The sequence below is a fragment of the Cervus canadensis genome, chromosome 11, assembly GCF_019320065.1.
Source record: "Cervus canadensis isolate Bull #8, Minnesota chromosome 11, ASM1932006v1, whole genome shotgun sequence".
NCBI classification, from domain to species: Eukaryota; Metazoa; Chordata; class Mammalia; order Artiodactyla; family Cervidae; genus Cervus; species Cervus canadensis.
The window spans coordinates 72,702,623-72,711,324 of record NC_057396.1 but is presented as its reverse complement, the minus strand read 5'-3'; the positions used below and the strand labels follow the sequence as shown (position 1 = coordinate 72,711,324).

The window sequence follows — 8,702 nt, the reverse complement described above, 5'->3', positions numbered from 1 at the left end:
AACTTGGGGAATATTAAAGGGAAACAAGTAAAGCAGAAAGTCGGTGACTTATATTTCTGTTAAGGATACAGAAAATCTGTTAAGGAAAACCTCAAGTAGTACTGCTGCTGCTAAGTCACTTCAGTCGTGTCCGACTCTGTGCGACCCCACAGACGGCAGCCCACCAGACTCCCCCGTCCCTGGGATTCTCCAGGCAAGAACACGGAGTGGGTTGCCATTTCCTTCTCCAGTGCATGAAAGTAAAAAGTGAAAGTGAAGTCGCTCAGTCGTGTCCAACTCTTTGCGACCCCATGGACTGTAGCCCACCAGGCTCCTCCGTCCATGGGATTTTCCAGGCAAGAGTCCTGGAGTGCACAAAGTATGTTAAATCACTCTGCTCTTACTTTCTATTAATTGCCTGAATGTGCCATATTTGTAGCTTGAGTTTCTCATTCCTGTATTAACACCACTTATTCTATTGCATTTCAACCAAGACAGAGCTATTTATTAAAATAGGAAGTTAATGAAGTTGATCTGAATAATTATTCAGAATAAATGAAAGAGTGGTGAATGGAGCATGCTCAGATTTAGTTCTGTACATTTTGGAAACCACCCAGGCTGGAGACAACCAGGGTTTTAGGGCAAGTGACTGAGTTTGAATATATTAGACTACTCTTAAGGGTCTAGTCTCCACAGTAAGCCAAGGGAGTGAACAATGGAGAAAGGTTACAGGGATGGGTTTGTGTGAACTTCAGATGATTTTTACTAATAGACAGAATACTAGGAAAAATTAGAAAAACAATCCTAAGTTGATCTTTCTGAGTCTCTATCTTTCTGAAGTAAATATGATTATAAGATTCTGTGCTTTTATGTCTCAAAACAATTATATTGATAATGACACAATTAAAATTAAGTTTAATTTCATTCTATCAAATATTGAAATAAAATTATTTCTTTGACAAATACATACTGAACACTTAAAGTATAGAGTGAGGATATAATGAGAAAACTAATATAATTAATAATTTAATTCATGATGAGACAAAGTGCACTACAATTGATTAAATGAGGAATGTATTGTATAATCTAATACATCAAATCCTTCATAGTTCATCATTTCATTATCCAGTCACAATCTTATTATAGGAGAACTGGGTAACTAACTTACTAAATGAGAATTTCAGTGAAGTCTCCTAGGTGATTTTAGTCTTTTTTCCACCTAGTACAACTCTTGGCACATAGTAGTTGATAACTAATTAATAATGAGTTTTATTTTCCTTTCTTTAGAGGTTAAACAAGTAAGGTGGCTCAGAGTTTACGTAATCTGTTCCAAAGTTAAGCATTCACTATTCAACATAGATCTGAAATGCATGAATTTTGTTTTGTTTCATTTTTAATTTTGTTCATTTCAGGTAGAAAATGAGGCACTGGTCCTAACTCTCACCAAGATAAGATTTTTTTAGAGAGATAAGCTAAAGCATTTAATAGTATCTGACAATAATCAGATAAAAATATGAAGCAAGGTAATTAGTTCTAAGAACCATAAGACTTAGAATATTTGGGCAACCACCGCGTGGTGGGCTGTCGTTAGTGAAATCTACCTGGAAGTAGCTGGAGTTTAATACTCTGTGATAGTATTGAACAAATATTGATTTGGAACTGCTCGTCCAGCTTCACTACTTCATGGAATCATTAGAGATTTCAGAGAACACTTAAGTATGAACCATAGATGACATAAATTTCCATATACCTGGATTGGATAAAAGGAACTTAAAATAGCACTCTCTAAAGGATCCAAATTAAAGGAGAGCTCAAGGAGTTGTGCTTCTTTCTGAGACTGGATCAGTTAATCTTATAAGAGGTAAGAGAGACAATAACCTGGTGAGGAGTTGTAAATTTACTCTGATTTGTTTGGAAAACAATCATCATCAACATTCAGCTGATGACTCCTCAAAATTTACGTCAGAACCATGGACAATAAGTTCAGGTCCAGCAGAGATCCTTAAAGATATAGTTTAACTCCCATTGCTCATTGATGCCTAAACTGAAATACAAAAAAGGGATGTGGCATACTCAAGTCAACAAGTTAGAAAATAGTACAACGAGATGAAGGAGAAAATACTTTGCTTCATTTTAAAGAATATCTTCTCTTAAGATGATATAATACTTATTTTTTTAAATGTGAAAATGCTGTGATACTTTTAGACATGAGTCATACTTTTTTATTTCTATAGAAATAATTGAAAATAGGAGAAATGCTTTCAAGTTGTTCAGGAATGCAGGCTATAGTTTTTCAGTCATGCACTATACAGTTTTTATATTTTAAAAAGCAAATTAATTTTTAGGAATTTTTCACATATTCCCCTCTCTTCCTAATAGAGTAGATTGAGTGCATTTACATGATTGCTATTTTAAAAAAAATTTTCAATTTTGCCTGAAATATTCAAATATTGGTAAGACAAAATAACCTGCATTTTAAAAGTATTTGTTTATTTTCTTGATAATTCATAATCATTTCATTGATTTTCCACTTTTAGTGCAAACACTCATCAAAATGGCATTTACATTGTCTTTTTCAAATATAATTTGGTCTGTTATCTGATAAAGAGTCTCACAGAGGCAGAATTTTAGACAAATAGTAAGGGGGAAAAAAGGCTGAGAAAATGTAAGTTAACTGATCATGCAGCAAATCAAGTATTATATAAAGAATAATCTGTGATTGAATATTTAACTTGCAGTGTTTCCCACAAAATCAGAAGAAGAATAAAATTTAGGGGAGAAATTAGAATAGAGAATTACATGCTTTTAAATTATTGGGAATGATTAAAAGCCTAAAGCATAATTGTTAGTGCTGGTTGAAGGAGACGGCTTATTTGACCACTACAAATATCCCCTCTTCATTATTCAGTATGATACTATTTAAATGTCATCTTGTGGGCCTTGATGGTAACTCTCATACACCAGATAGATTTGCAGTTTTCCTCTTCCAAACCCCACTTTATGTACACAGATTTGAATGGCAATTTCTCTGAAAATGAAAAAGAAGGAGAGGAGCATTACAGATTTGAAAATGAATTATGAATATATTGGCTCTGAAGTTTGGAGTGAGTGAAATAAAATATTTTAAATACTAAGGTTCTGTGTTTTATATAGTTGAAGTAGAGAATTTTGGTGTGATTTAGTGTGATGATTAATTCTCAGTAGTTTCCCCTAGTCTATGCTTCTTGAACTTCTGCCAATAGAAAGCTATTGGTTTGTTCAAAGGTGTGATGGTTATAAACACATTATTAGCACTGGTCTTACATTACTTTATAGCAGTGGCTAGGAGGAGAGGAGGTAAAAATAACAGAAATTAAAGAGAGAAAAGCCTGCCTGAGATACTAAGATGTGTGATGTAGGAACAGAAAGAAACAAACATTTTCAAGATGACTGATTATTAGGAAGAGTTGAAGAGTTTGAGTACATCAGTTAGAAAGAAGAAATTTATGCAAATGAATAAGACACTGTGTAAAACCAAAACTCAAGTGAAACCTACTATTATCCTAAAATGCCTTCAGTTCAGTTCAGTCACTCAGTCGTGTCTGACTCTTTGAGACCCCATGAATTGCAACACACCAGGCCTCCTGGTCCATCACCAACTCCCAGAGTTTACTCAAACCCATGTCTTTTATTGACTCGGTGATGCCATCTAACCATCTCATCCTCTGTCGTCCCCTTCTCCTCCGGTCCTCAATCTTTCCCAGCATCAGAGTCTTTTTTTTTTTTTTTTATTAGTTGGAGGCTAATTACTTCACAACATTTCAGTGGGTTTTGTCATACATTGATATGAATCAGCCATAGATTTACACGTATTCCCCATCCCGATCCCCCCTCCCACCTCCCTCTCCACCCGATTCCTCTGGGTCTTCCCAGTGCACCAGGCCCGAGCACTTGTCTCATGCATCCCACCTGGGCTGGTGATCTGTTTCACCATAGATAGTATACATGCTGTTCTTTTGAAATATCCCACCCTCACCTTCTCCCACAGAGTTCAAAAGTCTGTTCTGTATTTCTGTGTCTCTTTTTCTGTTTTGCATATAGGGTTATCGTTACCATCTTTCTAAATTCCATATATATGTGTTAGTATGCTGTAATGTTCTTTATCTTTCTGGCTTACTTCACTCTGTATAAGGGGCTCCAGTTTCATCCATCTCATTAGGACTGATTCAAATGAATTCTTTTTAATGGCTGAGTAATATTCCATGGTGTATATGTACCACAGCTTCCTTATCCATTCATCTGCTGATGGGCATCTAGGTTGCTTCCATGTCCTGGCTATTATAAACAGTGCTGCGATGAACATTGGGGTGCACGTGTCTCTTTCAGATCTGGTTTCCTCAGTGTGTATGCCCAGAAGTGGGATTGCTGGGTCATATGGCAGTTCTATTTCCAGTTTTTTAAGAAATCTCCACACTGTTTTCCATAGTGGCTGTACTAGTTTGCATTCCCACCAACAGTGTAAGAGGGTTCCCTTTTCTCCACACCCTCTCCAGCATTTATTGCTTGTAGACTTTTGGATAGCAGCCATCCTGACTGGCGTGTAATGGTACCTCATTGTGGTTTTGATTTGCATTTCTCTGATAATGAGTGATGTTGAGCATCTTTTCATGTGTTTGTTAGCCATCTTTATGTCTTCTTTGGAGAAATGTCTGTTTAGTTCTTTGGCCCAATTTTTGATTGGGTCATTTATTTTTCAGGAATTGAGCTGCGGGAGTTGCTTGTATATTTTTGAGATACCATTCACCATTGCAACAAAAAGAATAAAATACTTAGGAGTATATCTACCTAAAGAAACAAAAGACCTATACATAGAAAACTATAAAACACTGATGAAAGAAATCAAAGAGGACACAAACAGATGGAGAAACATACCGTGTTCATGGATTGGAAGAATCAATATTGTCAAAATGGCTATACTACCCAAAGCAATCTATAGATTCAATGCAATCCCTATCAAGCTACCAACGGTATTTTTCACAGAACTAGACCAAAGAATTTCACAATTTGTATGGAAATACAAAAAACCTCGAATAGCCAAAGTAATCTTGAGAAAGAAGAATGGAACTGGAGGAATCAACCTGCCTGACTTCAGACTCTACTACAAAGCCACAGTCATCAAGACAGTATGGTACTGGCACAAAGACAGAAATATAGATCAATGGAACAGAATAGAAAGCCCAGAGATAAATCCACGAACCTATGGACACCTTATCTTTGACAAAGGAGGCAAGGATATACAATGGAAAAAAGACAACCTCTTTAACAAGTGGTGCTGGGAAAACTGGTCAACCACTTGTAAAAGAATGAAACTAGAACACTTTCTAACACCATACACAAAAATAAACTCAAAATGGATTAAAGATCTAAATGTAAGACCAGAAACTATAAAACTCCTAGAGGAGAACATAGGCAAAACACTCTCCGACATAAATCACAGCAAGATCCTCTATGACCCACCTCCCAGAATATTGGAAATAAAAGCAAAACTAAACAAATGGGACCTAATGAAACTTAAAAGCTTTTGCACTACAAAGGAAACTATAAGTAAGGTGAAAAGGCAGCCTTCAGATTGGGAGAAAATAATAGCAAATGAAGAATCAGAGTCTTTTCAAATGAGTCAGCTCTTTGCATCAGGTGGCCAAAGGATTGGAGTTTCAGCTTCAAAATCAGTCTTTCCAATGAACACCCAGGACTGGTTTCCTTTAGGATGGACTGGTTGGATCTCCTTGCAGCCCAAGGGACTCTTCAAGAGTCTTCTCCAACACCACAGTTCAAAAGCATCAATTCTTCGGTGCTCAGCTTTCTTTATAGTCCAACTCTCACATCCACACATGACTACTGGAAAAACCATAGCTTTAACTAGGGAGAATTTTGTTGGCAAAGTAATGTCTCTGCTTTTCAATATGCTGTCTAGGTTGGTCGTAACTTTCCTTCCAAGGAGTAAGCGTCTTTAAATTTCATGGCTACAATCACCATCCGCAGTGATTTTGGAGCACAGAAAAATAAAGTCAGCCACTGTTTCCACTATTTCCCCATCTATTTCCCATGAAGTGATGGTACCTGATGTCATGATCTTAGTTTTCTGAATGCTGAACTTTAAGCCAACGTTTTCACTCTCCTCTTTCACTTTCATCAAGAGGCTCTTTAGTTCTTCTTCACTTCCTGCCATAAGGGTGGTGTCATCTGCATATCTGAGGTTATTGATATTTCTCCTGGCAATCTTAATTCCAACTTGTGCTTCCTCCAGCCCAGCGTTTCTCATGATGTACTCTGCATATAAGTTAAATAAGCAGGGTGACAATATACAGCCTTGATGTACTCCTTTTCCTATTTGGACCCAGTCTATTGGTCCATGTCCAGTTCTAACTCTTGCTTCCTGACAGGTTTCTCGAGAGGCAGGTCAGGTGGTCTGGTATTCCCATCTCTTTCCGAATTTTCCACAGTTTATTGTGATCCACACAGTCAAAGGCTTTGGCATAGTCAATAAAGCAGAAATAGATGTTTTTCTGGAACTCTCTTGCTTTTCCGATGATCCAGCGGATGTTGGCAATTTGATCTCTGATTCCTCTGCCTTTTCCAAAACCTGCTTGAACATCTGGAAGTTCACGGTTCACGTATTGCTGAAGCCTGACTTGGAGATTTTTAAGTCTTACTTCACTAGCGTGTGAGATGACTGCAATTGTGTGGTAGTTTGAGCATTCTTTGCCTTACTGAATGTCTAAAACAAATATTTTTAAAGTTTGAGATGATACCTTTTGAAAAAATAGAGGTAATTATACTTTGCTTGTTATCCTTTTGTTTGACTATAAAATATCTTATCCTATCTGTAAATTAGGCACACTTATAAATTAATCATATTTGTAAATTAGGCACAACAGATATATAACTGATTTTGGCCATGTATATATACCTCAAGATTCCAAATTGGTTGATTTTTTTTTCTACTTATCACATTTCCACCTAGGACAGATGGAAGGAAATTTCTCACATATAACATTATCCACATATAAGTGCATTTGTATTTTCTGTCAAAGTTTCATTTCTGTGTCTATTTTCTCAATAACAAATGGTGAAAATAGGAAACAGATGACCGCTTTTTTTCTACAGTACCATTTCTTGAATTCTATCAAGGCATAATATCCAGTTATGTTTGTTAATACATGCTAATAGAATGGTTGCATAAATATGCTTGCTACATTCTACAGTGTTTGTTTTTAAATCGGGTATCAAAGTTGTTTATCAGGAATTAACATTTTCCAGAAAGGGACAAAAAGAATGCAAGAAAAGCCTTTCAAAATAAAAATCAAATCTTTTTCTTCAAGTTTTGAATGCTTTCCATTATAAAATGCCCATGACCAGGAATAATATACATCATCGTATTTACATATTTATAGATTGATAACTATTTAATTTCAGGTAGCTACAAACTGCTCTGAGTCATGGAAAATAGGAATAACATTACAGAATTTATTCTCCTAGGACTTTCTCAGAAAAAGGAAATTGAAATTCTCTGTTTTTTACTGTTCTTACTTTGTTACACTGCAATTCTGATTGGAAACCTACTTGTCACGATCTCGATCACCTCCAGTCAACTTATGAAGCAGCCCATGTATTTCTTTCTGAGTTACCTCTCCTTCTCAGACCTTTGTTACACCTCCACTGTGACCCCCAAGTTGGTCACTGACTTGCTGGCAGCAAAGAAGACCATTTCCTACAAGGGCTGCATGACCCAGCTCTTCACCATGCACTTCTTTGGGGGCATCGAGGTCTTCCTCCTCACGGGGATGGCCTATGACCGCTATGTCGCCATCTGCAAGCCTCTGCGCTACACTCTGATCATGACCAGACAGAAGTGCGCTGCCATGATCGCTGCTTGCTGTGCTGGGGGGTTCCTGCATTCCTTTGGTCAGTTTCTCCTGGCCATCCTTTTACCCTACTGTGGGCCCAGCGAAATAGATCATTACTTCTGCGATGTGTATCCTCTGCTGAAACTGGCCTGCACTGACACCACCAGAATCCGTCTCCTCGTCGTCGCCAATTCGGGCCTGATGGGCCTGGTGACTTTCGTGGTCTTGTTGATTGATGTCTTACGCTGTGATCTTATACACGGTCAGGTCCTACTCTGTAGAGAATCGCCGCAAAGCTCTCTCCACCTGCAGTTCCCACATCACTGTGGTGGTCCTCTTTTTCGCTCCTTTATTCTTCATTTACATTCGACCAGCAACTACTTTACCAGAAGACAAAGTGTTCGCTCTTTTTTATACCATCATTGCTCCCATGCTTAATCCTCTAATCTACACGCTGAGAAACTTGGAGATGAAGAATGCCATAAAGAAACTCTGGTGCCATATCGCAGTAAGAGAGGAAATGAACTAAGATACCTCTGATTCCCACCGCTGAACTTGTTGAATATATGAATTTTCTACCATGAAGACTTTAAAATGTATAATGCTTGCCTTATATGCTTTTTTGTTTCATTTTGTTTTAGCAATATATAGGTTTAAGTACGAGCAAAAGCTTACAACTCCCTGGATTTATCCAGATTCTCTGATGTGCTCTTTTCTAGTTTTCTTGTTTTCTTATTTATATCTCCTCTTCCCCTCTGATCTTTTGGCTGTGTAATCAATTTAGATATTTAGCATATCTAAATATCAATTTAGATATCAAAGGCATCATGTAATACA

At 37.2% G+C, this 8,702-nt stretch overlaps 1 pseudogene; it reads left to right on the top strand.

The window, feature by feature from the left end:
* Positions 1 to 7,457: 7,457 nt before the first annotated feature.
* Positions 7,458 to 8,394, top strand: LOC122450527 (annotated as a pseudogene).
* The last annotated feature ends 308 nt before the right edge of the window (positions 8,395 to 8,702 follow it).